We start from the raw sequence: 12,508 nt of genomic DNA on the forward strand, positions 1-12,508 counted from the left end.
TGTGATGGAATAATTGGGGTGGATTTCTGAAGGAGGCAGGGGAGAGACAGAAGGTATTTCTGGGGGCTTTGCCAGAATATGAGCATTGTGTAGGAATGTTTCACTGATTATGCACAGGTGGTGACAGGGCCAGCACACTCATCCCACTCCCCCTCTACTCACGTATTTTCACCATAGTTATGTCTAGTGAGCAGGGCTTGACTGTAGGTACAGTGGAGTACTGGCAACTCTAGTTAAAGATGCTCAAGAAGGAGACAGTGACAGAGACCCTTCTCCTCCTGAGACCCTGAACAGCTGCTCCTCATACTGGGATAGATAGGACCACAGATCTTTTCAAATGTTGTTGCAAAGTGATGAAGTCACCAGGGAGAACACAGCGCATGGACCTGGCGCTGGTACTCCTGGTTTGAATGATCTACCACATATCAGACAAGCAAAGTGATCCTTTTTTTAATACCTGGAACATTGCCTAGTTGCCATCTCAGCATTCATCAGCATTAAAGTTCTATAGACTAGAATGACAAACTAATAGCATATGGTTCTGGCCAAATAATGCAGGAGTACCACCACTAGCAATCTGCTGAATTTTAAGAAAACTGTGCACTTTAGCATGAAGCATCCAGCAAATATCCGTTTACATACTTCAAAACATTTCTCAACAATTTAAAGTCAAGGAAGCTTTATATAAAAACACTTCCAGCAACCCCAAATTCCATTTTTTTTTTAAAATCAGTACAGTATGTGTGACAAGGCATGATTCCAAGTTAGTTCAGTTAATATTTTTTTCAATACTTCATGTTTTGGCATTTTTCATTGCATTATGATTATAATCTTTTGCTCACCAGATCTTGAAGGTAATGACAGTAGCCCAAAGCTGCCATATCGTTAATTGACCTAGAAATAATTTTTTACCTGACATTCGAAGCCCAATCAAAACCAAGATACTAATCATCTTCCACAAATCAATGGCCTCTGTGTGCCTTGAATATCACACTCAAACAAGGTTTCTGATCCTGGCAACCTAGCTGAATCTCAGTTGAATTCTGCATCAGTCTTTTTAAAGGTCAAGCTACACTTATTTGTTCATAGTGGTATACTGACCATGCTTATAATGGCTTACATCTCCACAAGGTCTATTTTTATTCCAGTGTACACAATGTACTTTTAGTGCAATCTACTCACACAATATTTTTTGGAAACGTAAGCTTATGAAATATAACAAAAATATACACAGACAGCTACCGGTAAGTTATCATCATCTCTCTGGCTTGGATCCAAGCAAAAGCACTTGTTTTTGTACACAGTGAAGTCCCTGATTTCTAGCAGCGACCCAGGGGCACTCTCTCACCACACTGCTCACCCTTTCCGAAGTTTCCCTGGTGACTTTTGGGGGCCCAAAAAAGGCCATAGCAGCAAGGTGATGGGAAAGCTCCAGGGTATATACCAATCACCACCTGAATGTGTAAGACTGTTCTGATAATCTTTATATTCAGTTCTGAACATTATTTGCAAGTCTATGTGGTTTCAGCTAGGATTTATTTCTTCATGCCAATCATACTTACTATTAATTTAGCATACTCTTTATGTTGCAAAGCATTTACTCGTGGATAGTGAAAATATTTTTAGCCATTTCATTTAGATTGCTTCCTCAGAGGTTTTACTCTGGTTTGGCATCCAAGCTGGAGCAGGGTTTTTTGGAACATCCATACATCATCATCCCCAATTGGCCATTTTCTGTATTTTCTCCTGCTTTGCTGCAATCTTTCACAAACCTGGTTTGGTACAATCTTTATGGAAAGATCTCCACAGAAGTATTTATTGCATGATGTGTGGGTGGGAAGGTGTTTTTTTCCCCCAGGACCTGCCACATGGCACTATTTATCTTGACTCAGCACCCCTTCCCTACAGCTGTAAAATCCCCCTCACCCCACAGTACGGCTTTTAAACTTTTTGAGCAACTGACATATTGCTAAAGCACTATAATGTGATAATGATGTACCTACTAACTTCTCATGAATTCTTAGCTTTCATTTTAAAAGAAAGTGTAAGAATCTCACCTTTCGCCTTACATCTCTACAACAGAAGGAGCTAGATACTTTAAAAAATGTAAGCTGAGAGTTCATATATATTGTTATGACATTATCATGTTATAGTGATACGAGAAGTGTCATTTTTTTAAAAAGCCTGACCAATCCATCTGTGGTGTGGGAAGGGAATGCTGAGGAAAGGAACATGTGGGGGATACTGCTGTATGGATACTCTGTTGTCAAATGCCTCTGTATTCACAGTGGCAATGAAAGCTACATAGAGAATCATCACTGTGAAGAAATAGCCGTAGTGTCAATGATACTTCAATCAGGGCCAAACTATACTTTACACTGAGGATCCATAATTGGATCTATTGATGTATAAAGCAGCTGCTGGGGGGGGGATTTTAATAAGGACTGTGGTTCTGGGACATTAGATGCTTAATTCTTCCCCCTGTGACATTTCCCTGACTGATACCTTCCCTAGCCCCCTCTCCCCAAGCTACTATTGGCAACAGTGGCGGTGGGGATAAGACAAGCACATCTATTGTACTTGTCTTTCCCCCTCACAATGGAAAACACTTGGGCAGCCCAACCCTGAAGCGGGGGTAGATCCACGGCGGCCAGGAGCAGCGTAGCCGCGCCACCTCCTCAGAGGCTTCCCGGCCATCAGATGGAAAATCAATGATTTTAAAACATCTTAGAAAAGAAAATTCTCCCATAGAAAGCAGGAGGACTGGTGTAGCCATGCCACTGCGAAAGGGGTTAGGAAAATGGGGCGAAAGGGGTTAGGAAAATGCCTAAAGGCAGCTCCGCCCTCAGGAACGCCCCCCATACCAGCACGGGCTTTCCTTTCGAGGAATTCCCTGCCAGTGTGGCTGCATTGGTGGCGAGGGCCGGCACAGCTCCATGGCTCCCCGGTGCCGGCATTTTTGCCCCCAGGACAGTGTAAATGCCCATTATCCCAGGATAAATGGGCATTTATGCTGGCGTAGGCTCACAGCAGCTCCCAAGGAGCTTCTCCCCATCAGGACTGCAGCCAAAGAGATGGTGCAGGCCAAAGGTTAATGCTGTCCCAGTACCACAGATCTGGCCAAAAGCAGTCACCTCCCCTAACATACATACACAATGTGTTTTAAGCTCAGAGACCATCACTGCAGTTTGGCCCTGAGTTTCAGATTCTCAGAAGTCCGGCACATTTTACAATAAATTAAAGCTTAAAAGCATATAATAAGCTGTAAGAACTCTTGATTACTAATAATTTCACAACTCAGTTTAAGCAGATAGTGGGGTAGCAAAATTTAAAAAAATACAGTGACTTAAATGAACATACCGTAGTTCTTTAGACAAACTGGGCACTGTTTTATTTCCTTGCAAGTAATTCCCATCAAAAAGTCTATTGTTTTCTCATCCTACAGTAACGTACCACAGTATGATCTCAATGGGACTGGTTACAAAGCATAAGCTAAGCATATGCAGGGTCTTCTCACATACTAGGCACACATTCTGCCAAGACAATTACCCAAGAGGTCACTTAAATAAAGTGGAGCCTACCCATAAGCAGCCCAACCATCCAGACACATTCCTTTTTTCTTTTTTTCTTTTTTTTTTGACAACTTCAAATTATAGTTGTTAAATCTACACAGTATAAAATGCTTTAATGAACTCACAGAAGTAACCTCTGTTTTTTTCACTGGGAAAAATTACAGCTCCAATGGCAACTCGTGCAATGAGCCTGATTGCCTTGGAGACCACCATTAGTTAATGATGAGAAAGATGCAGCTTACTTATAAGGAAGAAAAATCACAAACAGAACAAGCAGTAGGATAAATTGAGCAAAGTTTGGGGAAATTACAAGCTTTTGGTTTCATCACACACGTTTTAGAGCTCTGCTAAATCTGGGTGGGGGGAGGCTAGGGCACTACAGAGCAAGCAGTAGAAAAGCAGCAGATAGATATTTATGTTTGGAATTTCTCTTTCTGCTCTTCACTTTCCCTATATGTAGAGGAACAAAACTTTCTTCAAATGCAAAAAGCTTTTTTGCTTCTAGCTATTACTATGATGCCAGCGTTTTCTTGCTCAGTAGTTTAAAATTTGGTATTCTTAACATGTTCATTTCTTCTCCCTCCCTTTCCCAGCTTCTTCCTCATGGGTCCATTCTTTTCACTGATTTTAATTTTTAAATTCTAAGGTATTTAATGAACATATTTTACATTTGTGAGTTACTGGGGGACTCCATTTTATATCCCTAATTTACCAAATGAAAGCTTTTAAAAACCATAGTTTTAGCCGTGTATATTTAAAACATATTTGGTTTTAAAACAGATTGAATGTTATGTTATGCAAATATCTTGATCATACTGTTACATGGAAATAAACTCAGAATTACTACAAATAATACACTCAAAAGAATAAATATATTTATAGAACTTGTATGAGAGCTTTAGAAGTTGGGGGGCTGTGAGATTTGTGGGGAAGGGAAAGCTTATCCACCCCTCATTTTACCCTTCTTCCCCAATAGTTGCTTTCTCTAACTCCCCCTCATTTCCCAATCAGCATTTTCACTCCTTTACAACCCCTCCCCATGCAGGCCCCTATTTCTCCATACCCCCTATTGCCACTTTCACTACCTCATAACCCCTTGCAGGCATCAGTTCATCTCCAGCCCCACCTCTTTCTCCCTCTCTAGCTAAATATGACCCCATTTTGCAGATATTGCGATCTGCGCTCTGGGACCTTTGTCCAGAAATTTTCAATAGGCCAATATCTACTGAATAAAATAAAATCCTTGAAAACAAGGTATTTGGGGAATGAAAATAAAGAATAATTGCCAGTAGAAAATTCCCAGTTCTTTCAGCTGTAGATCTGTGGAAAAGCAATGTCCCTGCCTATTATTGAAGACTACAATGTTTATGGAACATCAAGACAAATCAGGTGAAAGTTAAAAAAGGAATATGAAGAATCTGGCAGACTAATGAAATGACTATCCACTTCATGTTTTCAATAAAAATATCAAAACATTACAGACAGCTGTGTATTATATATCTGAAGCATGTGAAACCCCCCCCCCCAATGGTGCAAATAATGTCCCCAGCTCCTTTCTGGATCAACACCCCCCCAAATACACACACACTGCTGTCCTAATCCAATCAGGCCCCAGCAGCCCTTGGGAAACCAGTTCCCAGCAGCTGCCATCTGAATGAGGGGAAATCGTTACAAATGTTATATCTAGTTGGCCCAGAGATCCTTTAACTGGAGATTAGGGGATTAACATCACAACAAGAGACATAAATCTGCATCAAATAATAACTTGAAACTGAGATACGATCAAAAGAGATATCTCAATGGACTACCTTGCACATTTTGTGACTACACAGGGTAATGACAACCAAGATAATCCTCCTCTCAAAATTGCTATGTGTATTTAAAACAATCCCCACCAACATCCATCCCAAATTAATAAGAGTGGGCAAGATATATCTGAAAAAAATCACCTGGGTGAAAAGACCAAATTTAAACCCAATATTCTGTATTAATCTATGGAGTAGGGTTGCCGAGTGTCAGGTGGTGGTGGGCAAACCCACGCCAATCCACCTGGCTGCCCGTTGACCAGCTGAGGGTCAGTGGACAATGCGTGCACGCGTGCCTGCCCACCACGCCACATCACTTCCAGTTTACACCCGGAAGTGCCATATCACAACATGCCTTTTACCACTCAAACTCCCAGATTAAGTGGTAAAAGGCCCCTTGCGATGCTGTACTTCTGGGTGTAAACCAGAAGTGATTTGATCACGTCAGCGTGGCCATGCGTGATCTTTGCCTCACCTCCACCCCAAAAACCTCAAGCTGGAGGACAGTGGGTCCTGGCAACCCTACAATGGAGAAAGAAGGACTCATCTCCCCTTACCTCAAATTACATCACCTGAAAAATGGTTCACTTCTAAGGAACTGTTTTCTTCTCAACATCAGCTATACTATCTCAGGTTCATACTCCCGCTCGTCTTCTAATGTTATTTATGCCACCACATGCCAGCAATGCCCTTCCACCCTCTATATTGGACAAACAGGCCCGTCTTTGCGACAAAGATTAAATGGACACAAGTCTGACATCAGAAACCACAACATTCAAAAACCAGTGGGGGAACATTTTAACCTTCCAGGACATTAAGTTGCCGATTTAAGATTAGCAGTTCTCTTACAAAGGGACTTCAAAGGGAGATTAGAAAGAGAGACTGCTGAGTTACAACTAATAATGAAGCTCAAGACAATGCATTCTCCTGGATTGAAAAGGATTCCTATCTCATTACCAATGCTGATTTCTCCACACCTATTATACCTCTGCATATCACACCTATTCCAATCACCGCCTGCTATTGTCATTTACCTGCTATTGATATTTACTTGCTATTGCCATTGGGTGTCAGAATTCACTCTTCTCTACTTAAGGAAAGACAGGCTCATGTTCTAGCTGTATCTGAAGAAGTGAGCTGTGACTCACGAAAGCTCATACCCTGCCAGAAATTTTGTTAGTCTTTAAGGTGCTACTGGACTGGCTCTTTTCTACTGTTTTCTTCTCAGTTTGACAATCCCTTGTCAAGACCCTCACTGTCCAAAGCAGCAGACGAGATGTCAGTATGGAAGTGGGACCTCCCTGTTGTTATGATGAAGAATAATAATTTACACGTCACATTCTGAAGATGTCTCCATTCCTCCAAATCATCCATCTCAACCTGAAGGGAATAAACTGCTTTCCTAAGAACATGGACTTCATTGCACCAATCACATGCCCATAACTTCTGCCCTTTGCGCAGAATAATGTATTAGTTCCCATAACCACAGATCTTCTGGCTTTCTAACTCTCTTTGTCTTTAAAGTATGAGGTCCTAAGGCTTATTTTAAACATGAAGTATGTTTGTGTGTGTGGATTTACTTTTCAAGCTTTCTTGCTCCGCTGCCAAACTCACAGCGGTGTTACCTTGCTTGCCTCCTTGAACTGTTCTCTCAGTGTTTTGTTGGTGGGGCTGCAACACTTATTCCCAATCTCTGGCTGTTATTCCCAATCTCTGGCCAGTTCCTCCCATTCCTGTTGTAGCCATTTACAGGTAAGATGGCCTAAATTCAGCAAGGATTTTGTGTGACTTGCTTGCAGTTCCAAAGCTTATTCAATGCAACATGATGACTGAGTTGCTTTGGAATGTACCGTATATACTCGGGTATAAGCCGACCCCCCAAATTTGAGGCCAGAAAAGGGAATTTCTTATTGACCCGCGTATAAGTCGAGGGTCAATAAGAAATTCCCTTTACCGGCAATGCTGCGCTCTAAAATGGCGGCCGCCGGCCGGCGCGCCCTGCCTGGATGGGAAGGTCCCTGCCGGCTGGCCGAAGGTGCCCAGGCGCGCGGGCGGCAGCGGCGCGGGCGGCGGGGGCCTCCTACCTGGGCGGGAAGGTCCCTGCCGGCCGGCCGGCCGAAGGCGCCCCACCACGAGCTTGGTTTGACTAAATTGGAAATTTCATTCAAATTTATTTTCTTTTACTTTTCCAAGGACTAAACATATTTTTAAATTCTTATTTTGTAGCCTTGACCTTTTTCAACCAGGCTTTAGGTCTGACTCCAGGGCAGAGACAGCTTTAGTGCATCAGATAAATCATCTTCATGGTCAAATGGATATGAGAATCCATCCCTGATATTTCTATTAGATCTTGCAGCTGTTTTGACCATAACTACACTTCTGAAATGCCCAGAAGAGGCAGGTATTCCTACGTTGTACACCACTGAAATTATTTAGATCAGGGGTGTCAAATATAAAGCCCGCGGGGCTGGATCTGGCCCCTTGAGAGCTATTATCCGGCTCGCAAGCCAGTCGAGGCAGCCACCCCACCCCCCCACTCTCAATCTTGTATGGCGAGGCCCGAACAAGTGACATTACTGTCATATCAAGCTAGGCTTGTCAGGCCCCGCAGCTCCACCGGCGGGAGCTTTGCAGGGCTGTGGCGGACGTGCACAGTATGCACGCGCACCTGGCACGGCATGGGCACACACCCCATACAACGCGCCTACGTCACTTCCGGGTCTACCTGGAAGCGACGCGGACACTCTAGCGATCCCAGCCAAAACTCTATGGTTTCCAGAGCAAGGTTGCCTGGAAGTGACGCATGCAGAGAGTGCGCGTGCACGGGCACACTGTACCCACCAGCCCTCAGCTAGCCGGTGGGCAACCTGGTGGATTGGCGGGATTTTACCCACCACCACCGGGCACTTGGCAACCCTATATCTGGTCCTTGTAACAATTGAGCTTGACACCCCTGATTTAGATCATTTCTTTTTTTCTTTTTCTTTTTTTTGAAAATTTTATTGGTTTTTATAATATAAATTTTCCATGTTAACAAACAATAAAAGTAATATAAAAAACTAAATCATAAGTAATGTTGTTATAATTATTTAAATGCTTAATAAAAATAAAAAATAAAGGAAAATTTATTGACTTCCCCGTCACCTCCGTCCGCCTCTTAATAAAGTATTCTATCCCATCGTGATATGACTGATTTAGATCATTTCTAATCAGCTGTACCTCTGAGGATGATAGTAGGAGATCAGACTAAGATACATGAAATCTGCAGAGAGGGTCCCACTCCCCTGACACCTGAATGCAATCATATGTAATTTGGGAATGGGTTTTGTATATTACCTTGACTAAATTGTCAGCATCTGCCATCTCTGTGTTATGCCAGTGTCTGAATGTAGTGGCAAAGTGACTGAGACAGAATAAATGAATCTAGATAAGACGCTGATAATGTTGGCTGGTATAATATCTGCACTGAATGGGGCAGTTTTCTGCTCCATTGATGGAGTGCTGCCTATATTGAAGGACTCACTTCATTTTAACCCTTCACTTAATCAGAAAACAGGCCATGTGTTCTCTTGCTATAGCAGAACACATGATTTTTGTCAAAGAATGTGTTAAAATGAGTGATTACAGATTCCTAGATAGGCTTCTAGCAGTGTCAATGAAGCGGTGAGATTTAAGCCATCAGTCACAACCAACAGGTATCATGCTGGTTCTTCGTTTGCTCTTGTATGACAACAAAATGGTGCAGGATGACTGCCTGGTTTCTCAACCCCCAGAGCACCCCAGGTCCCAGGAAGTTTCCCCACCCCCCACTAAGCAGCCCTGAGGATAAGATATTTTTCGGTTTAAGAGGCTGTTTTCTATTCCATATGCAAAAGGTGCACTGGAGAAAACTAAGGCCCAGGCTCTACTCTTAGTTTCTGTACTTAAAGAGTATTGACTCAACACTTCAGGAAACACAGTTAAATACACTATACTCTTCCTTGCTTGTGTAGAATGTGTTGCCTCAGGATAACAGCCTCTGTTTGTAGTGATGCTGCTTTGAAGTCAGAGAACAAGCAAGCAAAAAGGATGAAGCAGATGGTCAATTTGTCAGGAAAATACTTTCATCAGTATATGAGCATATGCAGCTGCCTTCTACTGAATCAGACCATTGGTCTATCAAGGTCAGCATTGTCTACTCAGACAGGCAGTGGCTCTCCAGGGTCTCAGGCAGAGGCCTTTCACATCACCTCCTCCTGATCCTTTAAACTGAAGATGCTGGGGATTGAACCTGGGACTTTCTGCATGCCAAGCAGATGCTCTGCGACTGAGCCACAGTTCCTGCTGTAGAAAAGGCTCTCTCTTTGTAAATTAATCCATTAATCCAGTTAAAGGAATGGAACACATAATACTACACGAGCCACCTAAATCAACAGAATTTGCACCCCTTATACAATTCAGAGGCATGTTGTGCTCACCCAATGGAATTTAAAAGCCTTGTTAAATTGATTTCAAAGCAGCTTATGAAAAACAGGCCCAACAGCACTGATTACAGAACAATTCTGCATGCTGGAAATGGTGCTAAAGTAAAGTAATGTATAATAAATATTTCCTAAATCTCCCCCAAGTCCCCCTTATAGTATTAAGTCCACTCTTCTTTGTCATCTATATCATCAGCTCATCTACTTTAGTCAGAAATCTAATGTTTGCATTTTTTTTTTTGTTAAAACACAATCCCATTGTCTGGTGCACCATTCCAGAGCAACTGTGATAAAAACACTACCTCTTAAACCAGTGAAATCGCAGCAGGACTCTTTCAACTGTTAAATAGCTTTACACGCTTAAATATCCACAAGCTTTTTATGGAACAGATTAACTGTACATGCTCAAAATACATCTTTTTATTTTTTTCAAAATGAGTAAATCTAGCTAGCCGAGTCTTTTATTCCACTGGATCTACAAGAAACCTTTTCTTGGTCATATGAGCATATCTGTAAAGACTGTTCATGCTGGTTTTTTTCTTAACTAGTTCAGGTTAGAATTACTCAGCAGAAAAGCACAAAGAGATGAACAGATGCTGGCTTGGGTTCATAACACAGGATGGGAAAAAAATGGTCTAACAGTAGGATGTTTGCTTATGTTTCCCATCAGAGCATCTGTTTTCTGCTGTTTGGATTGCTCTGTTGCTCCTGCCACTCTTGCTCCCACATGCTGGTTCAACATGAGGCATGACCCTTTGCGAAAGCAGATAAGCATCCTGATACTTCTGTTGACAGTGAGTGCCAACATAGCGAGGAACCAAGCATCATCATGTGCTCCTACAGCATACAGGAATTCAAGGTTACGATGCAACATGCTAGATTGTATTTCTCAGTCATTGTTAACCAGTACAGACTGTTTCAGTAACTGTACATTACTTAACTACTTGAGAAAGGCTGTAAATGAAACAAGAAACCATCACAGCAGTGATAAGTGGAAGACAGAAGCAGCAATAGAGAGTCTCTGTCAAAGCAGAGTTAAACTTACTGATAATGGGGATTGCTCAGTTCTGCACATCCTTAACCAAATTGTCTAAACTGACCTTATGGTATGCCTTAATTCTAGGCTTAACGCCTGACATTGAATCAATATTGCATTTACAGATGCATTTAATATAATCATAAAGTAACAATCACGTGAAAAATAAATGCAAGTGAGGTTAAAAAGTTTAGAAACTGAGTAGACATCTTTAGAGGAAATAACATGTTTCTGAAAGCAATGGAATTGTTTAACAAAGCAAAAATTATTTTTTAAATTTATGCTTATGCAATGAAGTCATGTTCAGCAAATTAGTGTGCTTGACTGATTGAACACTTAGATATGCTACATGCACCTGAATAAAGAGAATGGTGTGTAGTAATTAATAAGATACACTTTTCCAGAAAGACTTTCAAAACAGACACTCCAGAAGCTGCTGTAACTTGAAATTAAAATCTTTCCTACTAAAATTGTACATGATTCTATTAATTATCTCAACATTAAAACTCTATTATTTGAATAAAATACAAAACTGCATATCATATCATCTATATACTAATAGCCAAGTCAGCCAAATCTGAGGATACTTCAATCCTGTGATTAGTGCTGTAAACGGGCAAGACAGATCTTTCTGCAAACCTGAAAAGGGCCCCAGGTTTGCAGAAAAAACCCTGAAATCTTTAAAAAATAATACATTGGGCATGGGGAGGGGTAAAAATCTGAAAATGATAAAAGGAGTGCCTGTAGCTTTAAGCAATGGATTCCCTCAGTGGCTGTTGCTAGGAAACGACAGTATTGTAGGCTAGGTTTCTGTGAGTAAAAAGGCAGAGGGAGGGGGCACAGTCAATGCCAGGCCTATTTTGGCCTTTGAGGAAGGACTCATTAGAGCCATGCCTGGCTAGGCTTGCCAGCTTCAGGATGGGAAATTCCTAGAGATTTTGTGGTAGAGTTTCAGGAGAGGAGGGCAGGGTTTGGGGAGGGGAGAAGCCTCAACCAAATATAATGTCATAGAGTCCAACCTCCAAAGCAGTCATTTTCTCCAGGGGGACATATCTCTGTCATCTGGAGTTCCGTTGTAATTCTGGGAGATCTCCAGGTCTCATCTGGCGGCTGGCAACCCTAGGCCTGGAAGCAGACTCTGGGTAGGGTTGCCAATAGGGTTGCCAGGTCCCTTTTCGCCACCGGCGGGAGATTTTGGGAGTGAAGCCTAAGGAGGGCAGGGTTTGGGGAGGGGAGGGACTTCAATGCCATAGAGTTCAATTGCCAAAGCGGCCATTTTTCTCCAGGTGATCTGATCTCTATCGGCTGGAGATCAGTTGAATTAGCAGGAGATCTCCTGCTACTACCTGGCAGTTGGCAACCTAGTTGCCAACCTCCAGGTGGGGCTGGTGATCTCCTGGAATTACAACTGATATCCAGACTATATAAATTATTTATTTATTCCACTTCTCCTGGAGAAAATGGCTGCTTTGGAAGGTGTACTGCATGCCATTATACCCTACTGAGGTCCCTCCCCTCCCTCAACCCCACTCACCCAGGCGCCACTCTCAAATCACTAGGTATTTCAAAACCCAGAGTTGGCAACCCTACCTCTGGGTGACTTGATACCACCTGACAAAGATGACAAAGATCAGT

At 42.2% G+C, this 12,508-nt stretch overlaps 1 protein-coding gene across 4 annotated transcripts in view; it reads right to left on the bottom strand.

Annotated features, from left to right (window-relative positions):
* The window catches only part of INPP4B (inositol polyphosphate-4-phosphatase type II B), a 258,022-nt gene that overhangs the window by 173,555 nt on the left and 71,959 nt on the right, over window positions 1–12,508 (bottom strand). The window lies entirely within an intron of this gene.

Source organism: Euleptes europaea, chromosome 9 (genome assembly GCF_029931775.1).
Source record: "Euleptes europaea isolate rEulEur1 chromosome 9, rEulEur1.hap1, whole genome shotgun sequence".
NCBI lineage: Eukaryota > Metazoa > Chordata > Lepidosauria > Squamata > Sphaerodactylidae > Euleptes > Euleptes europaea.